Source organism: Dipteris shenzhenensis, chromosome 18 (genome assembly GCF_047967505.1).
Source record: "Dipteris shenzhenensis isolate YYH24624 ecotype China chromosome 18, Dip_SZ_1.0, whole genome shotgun sequence".
Lineage (NCBI taxonomy): Eukaryota > Viridiplantae > Streptophyta > Polypodiopsida > Gleicheniales > Dipteridaceae > Dipteris > Dipteris shenzhenensis.
In genome coordinates this window covers 52,193,787-52,209,628 of record NC_141613.1, presented here as the reverse complement: position 1 = coordinate 52,209,628, position 15,842 = coordinate 52,193,787, and the positions used below count along the sequence as shown (strand labels likewise).

The 15,842-nt window shown below is 43.5% G+C and overlaps 1 protein-coding gene across 4 annotated transcripts in view; it reads left to right on the top strand.

The window, feature by feature from the left end:
* Positions 1-15,030, top strand: part of LOC147891402 (uncharacterized) — a 264,973-nt gene extending 249,943 nt beyond the window's left edge. For all 4 annotated transcript variants that reach the window (XR_015542618.1, XM_087389724.1, XM_087389723.1 and 1 more), the window contains one exon: positions 14,668-15,030. The gene's annotated coding sequence lies outside the window, so the exon portion shown is untranslated. The remainder of the gene's footprint in view (positions 1-14,667) is intronic.
* Positions 15,031-15,842: the final 812 nt, after the last annotated feature.

Genomic DNA, 15,842 nt, shown 5'->3' with positions numbered 1-15,842 from the left:
TGCTCTCTCCACAAGGCTCTGATACCAATTGTCAAACTCTCCTATTCTAGCCTCTACTGCAGATCACGGGAGCAGCACCATGATTCTCCTCCCAGCCAAATCTTGCTAAGGCTCACGAGCCAGACAGAGATCTGCGTTGAAAATCCCATGAATCATTTTCTTCTCTTCTCTCTCTAGCCTTAGCAAACCCCAAATCCCTAGATAGATCTAGATGCCACATGTCATCTATATAGGGCCTTCCTAATGCAACATTTCACCCCTCTCTTGGGATGCATTTAATTCCTTGCCCCTAGGCAATATCTCAGCACTAGGCCCTTGGTCTTAGATCTATCTAGTCTGGTGCTATCAGCCTTCACCCAGGACCTTGACATTAAATCCCTCCCGATCATTTACATGAAGCGCAAACACATATATTACAGAGATAGATCCTTTAAGGGAAATGTCGACTGATTCTTCCGAGGTCATGCTACCTCGGCTAGAGCGTAACACATTACCTCAGTCTTGCAGGGTGTTTGGGACTCTGGTGAGATGCCGGAATAACTTACAGATGGTCTCATTCATCTTATTCCAAAAGGGGACAGTAGGAATTTAATGTCGCAGTGGTGGAGACCTATTACTCCCTTGGGCACTTGCTACAAAATCTTGGCATAAGCAATCAACCTACGTTTGTAGCCCATGCTTTCAGATCTATTCCATGATACTTAGACGGGCTTTGTACATGGTAGAATCATCTTTAATAATATTTTCTCATTTTGGGAGACTTCTGAGTGGGCTATGCAGAGCAACTAAAGGTTGACATTCTACTCTTGGATTTTAAGAAAGCTTATGATAGGATAGACTGGGGTTTTTTGGAGGGCACCCGTCTTCACTTTGGATTTTCACATGCATGGATTCGAGGCGTATCCTCCTCATACAGATCAGCCTTTAGCCAGGTGCTTATTGGCGGGATCAAGGGACAGAGTTTTCAGATTTCTAAATCAGTCTATGAGGGATGCCCTCTAGCTCCTTTCCTTTCTTTCTTCATGGCTGAAGCAATGAGTATCTATATTATATCTCAAGCTGATATCTTTAGGCTGAGGCTTCCCCTCAGATGAGACGAAGAACTTCTGGACAGTGAGCTGGTAGATGGTATTGTTGTTTTTTGGGATGCCACAACACATACGCTCACTTCTTTCAAGACAGCCTTGGATCTATTTTACACCGCTGCGGGGACACACATCAATTGGCATAAATCCAATGGCTTTTGGCTCAGTAAAGAGGACACCTCTGATTGGGGGATGACATTGGTTTCAATTGGGTTCAGAGGGGTGTTCCTGTCATGTATATGGGGTGCCAAGTCAGCATGGATATCTCTCCATCACAACAGTTTGTGCTGGTATTAGAGAGTATAAGGAGATAACTCCTCTTTTGGAGTTCACCAAGCTTGATCTTACCTCCAGGGCTGTTCTAGTGAGTGTTCACACTGCTCAAGAGACCTGTAAGGAATTTTTTATGGACTGGACTTGATGGCACAGCAGATATTATAGCCAAGGTGGCTTGGGAGGCATTGATCCTTCCCACACAGGAAAGGGTCTCAACATTATAGATCCGGGTTTACAGTGCAGGGCCTTGCTCTGCAAGATGGTGGTGAGAGGAGTTATGCCTAGGCAAGAGCCGTGGAAGGATAATGTGCAGCATACAGTCCTGTAAGCCAACTTTGGAAGGAGACTAGAGTTGCAGTACTAGATGGACTTTTACTTCAGCTCACCTTAGGTCTCCTTCGTCCCCTCTTATGACTACTATCTTGAAGGCTTGGGCTAGCTTCGGGAGTACTCTTCAGAGAGTTTCCCTTCCTCTTTTGAAGAGATAGACAAGCAGCCCATCATGTGGAACGACAACATACTTGATAATCATGGCAGACCACTTACATACTCCTTCTATGAAATCCAAAGGAGTTTCCTACTCCAGTTACGCGTGATGCGCATACCAAGAATATGACCTGCAGGTCCCAAATCCTTCATGTCAAAGGCCTCATGCAACTTGGCCTTCAACGCATCAAGCTCATAAGTGTTCTTGCTAGCCAAAAACATATAATCCACACAAAGTGCCAGGAATATCATGCTATTATCCTGAGCCCTTTTAGTGTAGAGGCCATGATCAATCTCACTGCTTCTGAAACCCTGGGACCGAATGAAAGCATCAAACTTATGATACCATTCTCTAGGTGCTTGCTTAAGGCCATAGAGACTCTTTTTCAACTTGCAAACCAAATGCTCTTTGCCCTTTTCTTCAAAGCCTTCTGCACAGAGGCAAACTATTGTAATGATGGAGAGATACCCATATCGACTTGGCACCCCAAATACCTTAGGGGAACACTCCTCTAAATCCAAGTGAAGCCAATATCATTCCTCCAATCTGGGATGTCCTTGTTAATGATCGAAAAGCCATTGGATTTATGCCAATTGATGTGTGCCCCTGCCAACAGTACAAAATAATATGTGGTATGGAATCCAAAAAAACATAGTATCATCTGCTAGCTCATTGTCTAGAAGCTCTTCTTTCTATCTAAGAAAAAGTCTCAGCCCAAAAATATGAGCTTGAGATCTAATGTAGATACTCATAGCTTCAACCACAAACAAAAAGAGAAGGAGCTAGAGGGCATCCTTGGCAGACTAATCTAGAAATTTTGAACTTGTCTCCCCTGACCCTGCCAATAAGCACTTGGCTGTTGGTTGATCTGTATAAGGAGGAAACCCGTCTAATGTATGCATATGTAAATCGAAGGAGAACGAGGGTGCCCTCCAGAAAGCCCCAATCTACCATGTCACAGGCTTTCTCAAAATTCAAGAGTAGAATGGCGAGCCTTTAGCCGCACTACATAGCCTACTTAGAAGCTTCCCAAAATGAGAAGATATTATTAAAAATGCTTCTACCATGCATGAAGCTATGTCGTGAATAAGATCTGGAAGTAAAGGTTGCAACCACCGGAGGCTAATTGCTTTCACATGTATTTTGTAGAAAGTGCCCAAAAGAGTTAAGAGGCCTCCACTGAGGCACTAAATATCTGCTACCTCCCTTTGGAATAAGATGAATGAGACCATCTGTAAGCGAGTCTAGCATAAAACCGAAATAGGAAGGCATCCCAGGCTGCTCTCTCCAAGGAGTTAATGCCACCTTCTCCATTCCCTTACTTATCCGAGGGAAACTTCGCTATAATCCATGAATCTGCAATGGGGGTCCAAGAGAGCATCTCCTTCCACACAAGGACACAATCCCATCTATTATTGGGGGCGTAAAGTTTGAGGAAGCCAACCTTATATCCCCCAATCAAAAGAAGCATCCACTGAGCTATAAAACTGAAATGCATGTACCTCCCTTGGTGCGTGACCAAAAAGTGTAACCTAAAAGCATCTTACCTGACTTGGCACATTCTCTGGCATTCAATTTGTGTTCTTGAATAAAAAGAATATCAATGGGACCCCCAGTAACACCTAGATGCAGCTGATTATGAATCAGCTACCTACGGTAGCAATGTGGCACAACACGAAGCCCCTATATGTTCCAAGTGACAATCGTCATCGGTGGGAGAAAGTCAGATGGAACACCTTACCCGACTTGGTAGCAAAAACAAACCTCTCCTGAGTAGGATCCCTTCTCCCAAGGCCCTGTATGTTCCAAGTGACAATTCTCATCGGTGGGAGGAAGTCAGATGGAACACCTTAACCGACCTGGTAGCAAAAACAAACCTCTCCTTAGTAGTATCCATCCTCCCAAGTCTACCAAGGGGAGGGAAGTCCATTGGGGAAGAATCCCCACACCTATGAAAGCAGAGGCTCTATCGATAGGACATCCCTAAATCTGAAAGGCACAAACTCCTCCTCGACAATCTCAGCCATATCTGCTAGGACAAAAAAAGAGTTCCTTCAAATTAGGCCTAACACTAGAGTGTGAAGCATCCCCCCACTCAAGGGAGGTGAAGGAGAGGAATTCCCCTTGCCTCTATCAATGGAGGTAGCCCGAAAAGCAGTAGAGGAAGAGGGCTACTCGGATAAAGGGCCAGGAGCCTGAATATTTGCACGAGAATTGTCATTGGTCCTATCCACGGCTGGAATTGAGATAACTTTGGCGGAAACTAAGGCACTTGATGTCCCATCGTGATTTGTAACTGTATGGAATGGTAGCCGCAGTCGCAACCAAAACAGGAATGTCTTCTGCCGCCGTAATTGAGGAAGAGATTGGGGCATGAGAGGTGTCCTCCTAAACTATAGATGGTGGAGTGACAACCCTAACCACAGCCCAATGGGGGGACAACAGGTGGAGGGCGTCTTGGACGCATTGCAGGATTTGATGTGCTGTTGATGAAGGTCTAGTAGCAAGCACAAAAGGTGCAGGACAAGTGCAGAGGGTGGCGAAGGAGCTGTACATGGAGGAGTCACACCAGAAGACTTCTTGGGTCTTTTCTTCTTCCATGGGCAATCTCTAGCGAAATGCCAAAGGGTCCTGCAGATCTTGCATTGGTCCTATCTGTCTGCAATCTCAACCCTCTGGCAGAAAAAAGAGCCATCTAGGCACCGAAGCATAATGTGGTCATCTGTGATGTTAGGGTGAGAAACAATGACCCTAACTCTAGGTGCCCCATCGGACCTAACCACCTCCACTTAAGAAGAAAGCAGGCCAGGGAAGGGGGGTCTCCACATTTATGAGTTGGCCTCTCTTGTGGATATATTAGGTGGCCTTGGATTGACCTTAGTACAGTTTCTCATACCTATCTTGCTTTATGCTGATGACATGTTGTCGATCTCAGATACAACAGATCAATTAGAGATGCATTTGATAGTTTTACAAGTCTTTTGTGAGAGTTGAGACATAAGGTCAAACTAGGTAAAACCAAAGTAATGACATTCAATACCAATGAGGCTCAACAACATGAGACTTTGACTCTTCCAAGGGAATAAGTTGAGATAGCCCAATATTATGAATACTAGGGATGCATATTCAAAGGTCACCCTTCTTCACTTTGGATTTTCACATGCATGGATAAGAGGGGTTTCCTCGTTATACATATCAGCCCATATCCAGGTGCTTATTGGTGGGGTAAGGGGGGAGAGTTTTCATATTTATGGATCAGTCCGCCAGGGATGCCCTCTTGCCCCTTCTGCCCCCTTCCTCTTTATGTTTGTAGCTGAAGCTATGAGTATCTACATTTGATCTCAACCTGATATTTTTGGCTGAGACTTCCATTGAGATGGAAAGAAGAGCTTCTGGATAGTGAACTGGCAGATGATATTGTTTCTTTTTTGGATGCCACTCCACAGATGCTCATATCCTTTAGGGCAGCCTTTGATTTATTTTGCGCTATTGCGGGGGCACACATCAATAGGCACAAATCCAATGGCTTTTGGATCAGTGAGACGAGGACACTCCAGATTGGGGGAATGACATAGGATTCACTTGGATTCAAACGGGTGTTTCTGTCGAGTATTTGAGATGCCAGGTCGGTCGGCATCTCTCCAACACAACAGTTTTCTCCGGTGTTGGAGAGCATAAGGAGAAAGCTTGGGTGTTTCTATCTAGTCTTTGGGATGCGAGGTCGGTCGGCATCTCTCCAACACAATAGTTTTCTCCGGTGTTGGAGAGCATAAGGAGAAAGTTTCTACCAAGCTTGACCTAGCCTCTAGAGTGGTGGTGGTTAACCAGGTCTTGTTGGCCATGGCTTGGTTTGTTTGCTCTTGCTGATGCCATTCTAGGGATTGTATCACTCAGCTTAAGAGACCGGTAAGGAATTTTATATGGAGTGGACTAGATGGCACAGAAGATGTTACAGCCAGGGTGGCTTGGGAGACTTTGGCTCTCGCCACTCCGAAAGGGAGTCTAAATATAATAGATCCAAATTTACAGTGCAAGTTGCAAGATGGTTATGAGGGGACTTATGCCTAGGCATGAAGGACTTCTTCATTTACAGCACACAGTCCTACATGCCTTTGTCGAGAGGAGACTGGATGGATAGTATCAGATGGATCTTTACTTCATTCCATCTCAGATCTCCTTCTTTCCCTCTTATGGCTTCAATCCTGAAAGCATGGGCCAGCTTCAAGAATACTCTTCGGAGGGTTCCCCCTTCCTCTCGTGAAGAGATCGACAGGCAGCCCGTCATGTGGAAACGATAGTATATTGGATAAGCATGACAGACCACTTGGTGCTTCTCACTACATGCAGTGGTCTAGTTGGGAGAGGGGACCTGCCTCAACTATGGAATCATGGAAAGCTTTCAAAAAGCTTCCTGAGGATAGGGAATCTCACATGGTTAGTCATCTCAGAGAGAGTGCAAGGAGAATTCAGCAGATCGATGCATCATTGCCAGTGGATTGGGTGGAGATAGATGACATGCCTATTACTTGTTTCAGTTGGATGGCTGCTTTCACAAGTACAGGCATTCCACTTGAGGTCGTTGCAGTTCGAAATGCACATGAGGATGCCTTGGTTTTTATGTGCATTCGGGAGGCAAGCTATCCAGATCCATAGATGAGATCTTGCTGGAGAGAGCATTTTAGCCTTTAGGATCATGGGTTATGTGGAGTTTGTTTTCGACCTACAACGGTACCTCGATTCTGACGCTCTTCTCATTTCCCTGGGATCATGGTGGTTATGGCTTTATGGAGGGGTCCCCATAAAGCTCTTGTAGTGGATCCCAGGAGAGTGGGAGTGGATTGACGACGAACACCGAGAGAAGAGCCTCCCCTTCTTGCATTAGACTATCAGCAATTCTAGGAGATTTCAGCTCAGTTGTAGAGGTTGGAGGCCTTCCAAAGCTCTTCATTGGGATAGTTTTCATATTGTTGTTGACTTGCATAAAAACTTTTGAAGGAGACTCTGGAAATCCCATAGGAATGGAAAAATAACTCTCTTCTTGTGGATTTCTATTCATGGTGGGATAGCAGTGAACTTGTGGAGATCTAAGTTCGGGGCCGACCCTAACTGTCCTCGTTCCTTTCTGTTGTGGATAAATTCAGCATTGCTTATGGGATTGCAAACATGTGGAAGGGGATTGCTAGTATTTTCACCTCTTTCGCTCTATCTCCCTTCTTCATGACTCGTGGCTCAATTGCTTAGCTTTCTGGGGTCATATGTCTTTTATGAGAGACATGAATCATCTTGGCCCTAGGGATCAAATGACATTTTGTTGAGTCAAGTTCTCTAGATGATGTTTCGGGCTTACCCTTCAAGGCTGTGCATGCCTCAGTGGATTCTTCTTGAGGTGGTTCAACAACAGGAGGGCATCCTTATAAAGGTTCACTTGATTGTTTGCCCAAGGGAGTATGATTCGTCTACCACTAATTGTGCCTAGGGTCACTTGCAGTCTAGAGACCATTTCTATGTTGAGCTGAAAACATAAGAATTGCGAAGTATTGTGTTTTGAGTCTAGAAGCTCACAATGAGAAAGTAAAGGGAATACATGACGTGGCTCAACATCTGCTATATTAACAACGCCGATCAATTTCACATTGTTCAAAAGATGCATGAAGGACCGAAAGAGAAACTTACGGGTTTTTCTCACAATTTACCCTCACCCCTTTCTCTTTTGCAAAGGCATTTAACGAAAAGGATCAAATCTGATGGAGAACTGAAGGGAAAGCATGAAGTGAACACAAAATGAGAATTCTTGCTTATTGGAATGAAGAAAGGTGAGGTCCATATGTAGGCACCTCTTACATGATCACTGACATCACTGATGACCTCTGACCAAGGCTCCACAATCATCTCCTCAATCAGTGGGAATCAATCCCTACATAAGTGGGATTCCCTTTGTCACATCATCACTTAGGTCACACACTAGACACATCATAGCACTTGATGTGCCTTTACAACACACACAAACACACACGTGACTCCCCTGGATGCACACATGCACCATAGAGCAAGCCCTTGATCATACTTACCCCAACAAACCCCCCTCAAGGGATTGCCTCTTGTAGTGTCAAGGATTCATCTAGTCTCATAGTTTCTCATGCCATCTCATGGTGGTCAAGGATTAATCTATGGCTAGGATCTCATGCTAGCAAAGGTTCCCAAGGGTGTGAGTTTTACAGAAATGGGATAGTCAAAACACGTGTATCACATGGTCTACATCGTATGGTGACCAGAGGTGATTTACATAACATATTCTTTTTGGAGTACTACTCCAGGCAGAGAACCTCAAAATTTTGACCAAGTGATGATAAACAAAAAAGACAAAGTGCCTAAAAAGCATAGTCTTCATCATGTGGAGACTCATCAAATGAAAGTAGATTGGCAGTTTCTGACTTTGTAGCTTCTTCCTTTTTGGCTCTACAATACTTTTCATGGTGATTGTTTTTGCCACAATGTTTGCATGGATTGATCTTGAAGCAATCTTTTGAGAGGTGATTAGTCTTCTGACAATGTTTGCAAGGTGAAAACTTGCCCTTTTGAATTTTTATGGCATAGGCTATGTCATTGCCTCTTTGGTATGCTGTGTCATTGCCTCTCCGGAGTTCCATGTGCCTTTCTTCTTCTTGAAGAGCAGAAATAAGACCTTCAAGATTAGGATTAGGAAGATTTTTCAAAGTGGTAACAACATGATCATAATCTTCAGGCATACTTTTGAGCAACACTGCCATTGCATCATCTGTAGTGATTGGAGAGTTGATAGAAGCAAGTTGAGTCATGAGACTCTGCATATGATCGACATGAGCAGCCAAAGGAGTGCCACTAACCATCTTCAATTCAAAGAAAGCAATCTTAAGTGACAATTTTGAGATGTGAGAGCTAGCAAAAATAATGTCAAGCTTCTGCCAAGCTTCTGAAGGAGACTCTAAATCAGAGATGTGATGAATATAGTCATCTCCTAAGGCAAGAGCAATGATGCCATAGGCTTTCTCCTCTCTAGCAGGATCTCTTGCCGGGCGTGTCGGAGCTGAGGATTCTCCAGCATTAGAGGTTGTTGAAGAAGAAGTTGAAGCCAGTTTGACAAGCCCCCAGAGGTTTTCCCTATGTACCATTCGATTCAATACCACATGACAATTTGAAGCATTGTATTATAATACAAAGTAATGCATAGAATTTGATTTGTATTGTATCAATAGGTTGAATTAAAGTTCAATGGTGTATCAATATGTTGAATTAAAGTTCAACAATGTAGAGAATTGGTTTTCATATGTCTTGTAAACACACACACAAAGCTTATTGACTTCATAATGGTAAGTATCCTAGGAGACAAGAAGGAAAGGAACATAAGCAAGGAAAAACAAGTACATTTTGTAAGAAAACAATACAACGTCTGTGCTCAACAAATAACAGGATCTCGTACGCAAGAGAGAAAAGCAAATAGTATGGAGAATCAAAAAAATTGATTACTGTAGAACTGATACAATAGATGGCGTTGCCTCCCAACCGTGCGCTCTTGTGAAAGAAGCTTCGATGGCGAGCTAGAAACAGTAGAGGACGGAGGCTGGATGCTAAGGAATCAGGGTTGCTGTAGCCAGTGATGAAATGGGCTTCACGGCTTGCTCTTATATAGCCACCAGTCGTAGTCGGTTAGACCCAATTGGGTGACCGACCTAGTCCGCCCCAAACAGTCGAGTGGGGGTCGGTCCCGAAATAGGCCACCGACCACACGATAGAACCGTGGCGCAAATTAGAGCAACTGACCTACAGTTCCCGTTCGGCCCAGAGCCATCCGGGATCATCTGAGGCTCCAAACGGGCCCCGCAACCCGAGAGTGGGCTGCCCCAGGAAATGCTCCATCTACCCTCAGTGCGGTCAGTCATGGGATGCCTTCCTGCACTTGCATGTAGCCCAATTGGCGGTGTGCCAACTTTATCTGAAGCCGTCCAGCCATCAGGCCACACATGGCCCCCATCTAGTGTCCAAACCAGGACCTACCGGATAACCAAGCTACTCAAATGCCTTCTCCTCATATGGGGGGCTTACAAGTAGAGTTACATGGTTCCCACGGAGTTACACGAGAGTGGAGCATTGATATCTAACACATTTAAGTTGGTTTATGTATAACAAACACCCAGTCACTTTTGCATCACATGCATACAGTGAGCCACTTTTGAGGTTGCTAGAGCTACCGACTTGTCAACCTAGAAGAAGAGTGGTGGTTGATAGAAATCTCATACATAATGCGGAAGCATTGCCTCTAGAGTTTCATTGGTGAAATTGGATGTGTATATGAAACAAGAGGCCCCATAACACCACCTCTCTCCGCTACAAGAAATTGGATGTGTATATGAAACAAGAGGCCCCATAACACGACCACCTCTCTCCACTACACAGAGGACTTGTTTACTTGTGCTAATAAGCATGATGCATGTGAAGACTTAAAACGTCAAGGACTACTGTGCTAATAAGGATGGTGCATGTGAAGACTCAAAACTTCAAAGGACTACTGTGGAGGCTAATAGGAGGAACATCCCATAGCTTGCAAACCTAAGGAAGTGAAATTTGAGCATGCATACCTCCATATCTTCCCTTCTTATCTAGACGACATGGCAAGGCATTTGCTTTTAGGCAATCTGTGGTAGCAGGCCACATAATAATGTGGGTGATCTTGCAACAAGAATTCTACACACTTCAAAAAAATTTGAAAGCTTACGAAAGTGAAGGAGCTATCCATCATAAAAATGAAGCCTGGGGAGAGGGGTTGGTCTATACAGAAGCATGAAGGTGCTTGTTGTACGAATGAAGGGGTGGTTTTTGTTGCATGAGAATGCTTTCCTTCAAGATTTGTTGAAGAAAGCAATGAAGGCCTGAGCGCTTCCAAGCACCTTTAATCTCTTACTTTGTTAGACAATTGTCTAAAAGTTGTCTCTTTTACAGCCACAAAAGTTTGATGGATTAGTAATGCATGTTGAAAGAGTCATAATCGCCCAAGCAAGAGCTGAGGAAGGAAGAAAAGGATAAGCTTTCTTATTATCATTTGAAATGCTCAGTGCATTCCAATCGTTCATCAATCCTTTTGGGATGGTCTTGCTGGAATTATCTGTTGTTTTTTAATTGTTGGCGGCTTTGAGTTGGCATCCATTTTTTAATTGTCAAATGGATTGCCATTCAGGTAATTCTTGACTGCTTCCACAGGCCATGAGAACCATCATCTTCTCAAAAGATGAACTACTGACCGCAACTCAAAAAGGATGTGGACGTTTAGAACTCCACCTCGATGGGTCCCACCCTTCCAAGTCACACGGGACTGAATGCTTGCTACTCTTCCTTGAGGCCTTGCCCCTCACCTTTCAGATGTTCATTTTTGGGGACGAGGCTTCTTCCAAGTGCTTTTTGATTCTCCAGGTGCCATGGATATAGTGCTGCAGTCAAGTCCTTTGCCACTTGGATCCTGGAGGACTTTGTTCACTTGGGCGTTGACCCAGTAGAGGAGGATAGATGGTAACCTCAGTCTTCATTAGATTCCCTGGTCTTCCTCAAGTTTACCATCATCTTCTTGCCACAATTGGAGTGTCATTTGGGCTGCCACACAGAGATCCCATGTCTCATTGGTTTGCCTTCTTCTACAATAGAGGTGCTCAGGTCTGATGGGTTTCCCAGAGTTAGGGTCATTTTTTAAAATCCTAACATTTCAGATGACCATATTATGCTTCAATGCCGAGATGGCTCTTTATTTTGGTAGAGAATTGAGATAGCAAGCAAACATGATCAATGTTGGATTTGTAGGACCTTTGGGCATTTTGCTACAGATTGCACAAAGAAGAAGAAGAGGCCCAAGAAATCTTCATGTGCGGCCCCTCGTCCTCTATAGAGACCTCCTATGTCACCTCCTACACGTCTGACACCAGCTACGCGACCAGCACCTGTCACTTCAATTGTTGCCTTCGCTGCCCCCCCATGGGTGGCTGTTGGAATTGTTGCTCCTCCACCACATGTAGACCAAGAGGGTACTTCTCTTGCATCGGAATCTGCACAGATTGGGATACTAATATCCCATGCCCATGAGCATGACCATGTAGTGGCTAGCGATGCCTCAGGCCTAGCCTTAGACAAGGCCATTCATGCAGCTCCTTCATATCCTCTCCCAAGCTTTGGCCCTCTGCCCGAGAAGCCCCTTCCACATCAGCTATTCAGTCTCTCCTCATCAACCTAGGGAAGAGTGTGGCTCCCATTTCTTCTTCGGCTATGTAGATAGGGATTTTAGGCAATCCGGCACCATTATTGGGCTCAGAGATACCCTTTCTCTCCACTGGATGATCTTGGAAAGAGAGTTTGAACCCTCTACCATTGGAGATGCGGTTCTTGGTATCCCTATTGACAAGGCGTTCTCTTCCACAGGTGTGGGGGCTCTTTCCCGTGTTGATTTCCCTCCTCTCCACTACTCCAGGAGACCCTCTATCCGGGAGAGTTGTTTTCGCCACACTAGGCCTTGTAAGGTGTCCCACCTTGCTTCCTCTCGTCGATGAGGATTGTTAGGTGGAACACACGGGGCCTTGGTGGTGTGTCTCATCATCGCCGTAGGTTTTCAATTCGTAATCAGCTCCATCTAAGTGTTACTAGGGGACCCATTGACATTCTTTTCATTCAGGAACACAAACTAGATGCCAGAGATTTCTCAAAGTTGAGAAAATTGCTTTCAAGTCATACCTATTGGTCTCCTACTTTGGGCACTAGAGTGGGAATATGCATTTCTGTTTCAAGTTACTTTCTTCCCCTTGTGGTTGGATACAGTATCATTATACCTCTAGAGCACAGTATCATTATAAGGTTGGTCTCCTCAACCTTTATGCCCCCAATAACAGAGGGCATTGTGTCCTTTTTTGGAAGGAACATCTATCCTAGGGACTCCTGGATTATTGGAGGGGACTTCAACATGGTGGAGTTGCCTTCCACTCATTCAAGAGAGCAGCTTGGGATGTCTTCCTTTTGAGGTTCAGTGGCAGAGATACTCGGACAAATGATGTCTTTCAGACCCTACTTCATTCGCTCCTATCCCCATGGTCAAAGAGGAGGCTGCATGTGCCCATCCATGTACGGATTGACAGATTTTATGTTCATTATTGGGCATTAGATAGAGGGCTTGGTATGCGTTGCACCAAGGGTTTCCACCTCAGATCACTTTTTGGTGGTTCTCATGATTTTTGAGCCTCATGCAAGGTGTCACTCCACCAATATGGATTGCAAAGGCGTTGCAAACATAGGAGGGTCTCACAGATTTTTGAGCCTCATGCAAGGCGTCGCTCCACCAATATCATGATTGCAAAGGCTTTGTATACATAGGAGGGTCTCACAGAGGATGCTTTGCAGATTTGGATATCTCATTTGTAGGGTGGAGTGGCATCTTCTTCAGCAGCCCTATCTAGTGTTAATGACTTCTATCATACTATTCTAGCAACCAAGAGACATGAGATTCTCAAACAGGAGAATGTCCTTCGTCGGTAGTTAGCAGCCCTATAGAGAGAAGAGCATAAAAGGCCTACAGATGCTTGGATTTTGGAGCACCTTGCTAACAGCAAGGGCTCAGAGTAGATTTTGCTAGATTAGAGAGCAGAGTATGCCTTTCATGAATGGGAATCTTTTTTATCAGATGGGATGAAGAGTCAATAAACATTTCTCTACTCTTGGCCCAAGACATAGTAGAGAAATTGTTTCTCAGCTTATTGACTCTGACGGGTTTTACAGACAGATTATAGTGCCGTCATGTGCATAGCTATAGATTTGTATGCCTCCCTTTTTTTAGCATATCCTTGATATACACACCAGAGATGATGCCATGCACAATGTTTTGGCTGCATATTCCTGAAACCACACATGAGAGTCTGACTTGATGCACCTTTCACAACTTGGAATTCAGGACTGCAATTCTCACCCTTCATAAGGGAAGATGTTCGGGTCCAGATGTGTTGACACTCTCCTTATTTATTGCTTTTGGGACATGATTGGGGACTATGTTGCCTCAACCGTGCTGGGCGTTTGGGACTCTGGTAATATCCTGATTCACTAACAAAAGGTCATTCATCTTATGTCAAAGAGAGGTTACAGAAATTTTATTTCCTAGTGAAGGCCCATCACACTTTTGGGAACCTTTTACAAATTTTGGCCAAAGCTATCAGTTTGTGTTTTGATCCCATTCTTCCAGATCTTATACATGATACACAGACAGGCTTTGTGCATGGCATAAATTTTTTTAGTAATATCTTCTCTTTTTGGGAGGCTTCACATTGGGCCATGCAAAGTGGCCAACGCCTTGCCATTCTACTCTTGAATTTTGAGAAAGCTTATGACAGAGTAGATTTTTAGGCATGCACTACATGACGTCCCTCTCGCATTGCTGTCCTATGTAGTTCTCAAGAGAGTTATGAGCCTCCATTGGGTAACCAAAATTTTGCATCCCCCCTTTGGGATAAGATGAATGAGACCCTCTGTACGTGAATAAGGCATGATTTTTTGAAGACGTAAAAGCCTTTAAATACAAGGGTCCAACATGCCTACATAGCTTGTAATATAAAGTGGAATTCTACAATTTAGTTTCACATGTACTCAAATTATATGTTTTATCTACATTGAGGAGTTTATGTTGTTTTAATTATTTTTATTATTTCTCCATTGTGTGGTTTCCTTGGCTTTATTGTTTTCCCATTATTTTCATTATCATCTAGCACATTTTTCTTTATTAGTTCTTTATCATTTTTGTGTACTTATTATCTCCTATTATGTGGAAAGCCAACCATTAAAAAGGCTTACAACAACGTTCCAGCATTTCCATGGAGAGATTGGAGAGCTAATAATTCATGGCAAAGTTCGAGATATATTTCTATTGTACAAGTTATGATGTGTTCAAAGGGAAGGTGCATATGGAAGTGTCTACTTTTTTCCATAGTTCAAAATGGCCTTGTCCTAATACATTCAAAATGGATGCTTTTAGGATAACGATGTAGTCAGAAACCCAAACAATTATGAAATATATATGATGCATGGGAACTTTAGAATCTAAAACATGTATGTAATTGTTGGAAGCGCAATCATGCAGCATGTATTCCTTGGAATGTGATTTTGATACAATAAACTTAAAGAGATGCATGCTCCTGGAAGATTTTTTTTGAGCTATAGAGAGTTCGAGTTTAAATCGCTTTCAGAACAATTAGTTGAATGTTGATTCCGACTTCTTCCCATTGAATTGAAGGTCAGGGAGAAAGGCAATTGGAGGTGATAGCTAGGCCTCTATGTACATTGGTTATACATGCTTTGATTGAATGTTCTATGTATAATTTTCTACAACGATGGATACCTACCTTGCTCTATGATATCAATGCTTTTGAACCTTATTTTAAGCTAGCTAGTATGCTGAATTGAGTCTAAATTTTTCTTATGTTTAATAAATGCGAATGATTTGATATTTTTATATGTGAAAGAAACCTTTGCAATCCGTGAAAGAACAAAAGGAGACTTGCAATGAACACAAGAGAGCTGAAAGTGCTCACAACAAGAAACTCAATAATGCTCAATGAAACTGAAAGTACAAGTCCCTCAGTGATATGGCTGAAGTACTCGGGAGTGTCTCAAAAGTACCTGATGTGTACCTAAAGTACCATGATTGCACAAATTCATCCAATATGGATATAGCAATCTATGGGAGTACAAAAGAAACAATGTCATTTTACAACCCCCCTGGACATTGTTGTAATGTCTCTCATCCCCAAGCCATGTCGATGTCATATGAATGGTGGAGCTGGCAGGCTTTTGGTGAAGATATCTGCCACATTGTCCTCAATAGAACATTTGATAAGGCTAATGAAGCCGTCCTGGATACAATCCCTGATATAATGATAATGATTTTCAATGTGTTTCATGCGAGCATGAAAGACAGGATTGCTTGCAATGGCAATGCAACTCTTGCT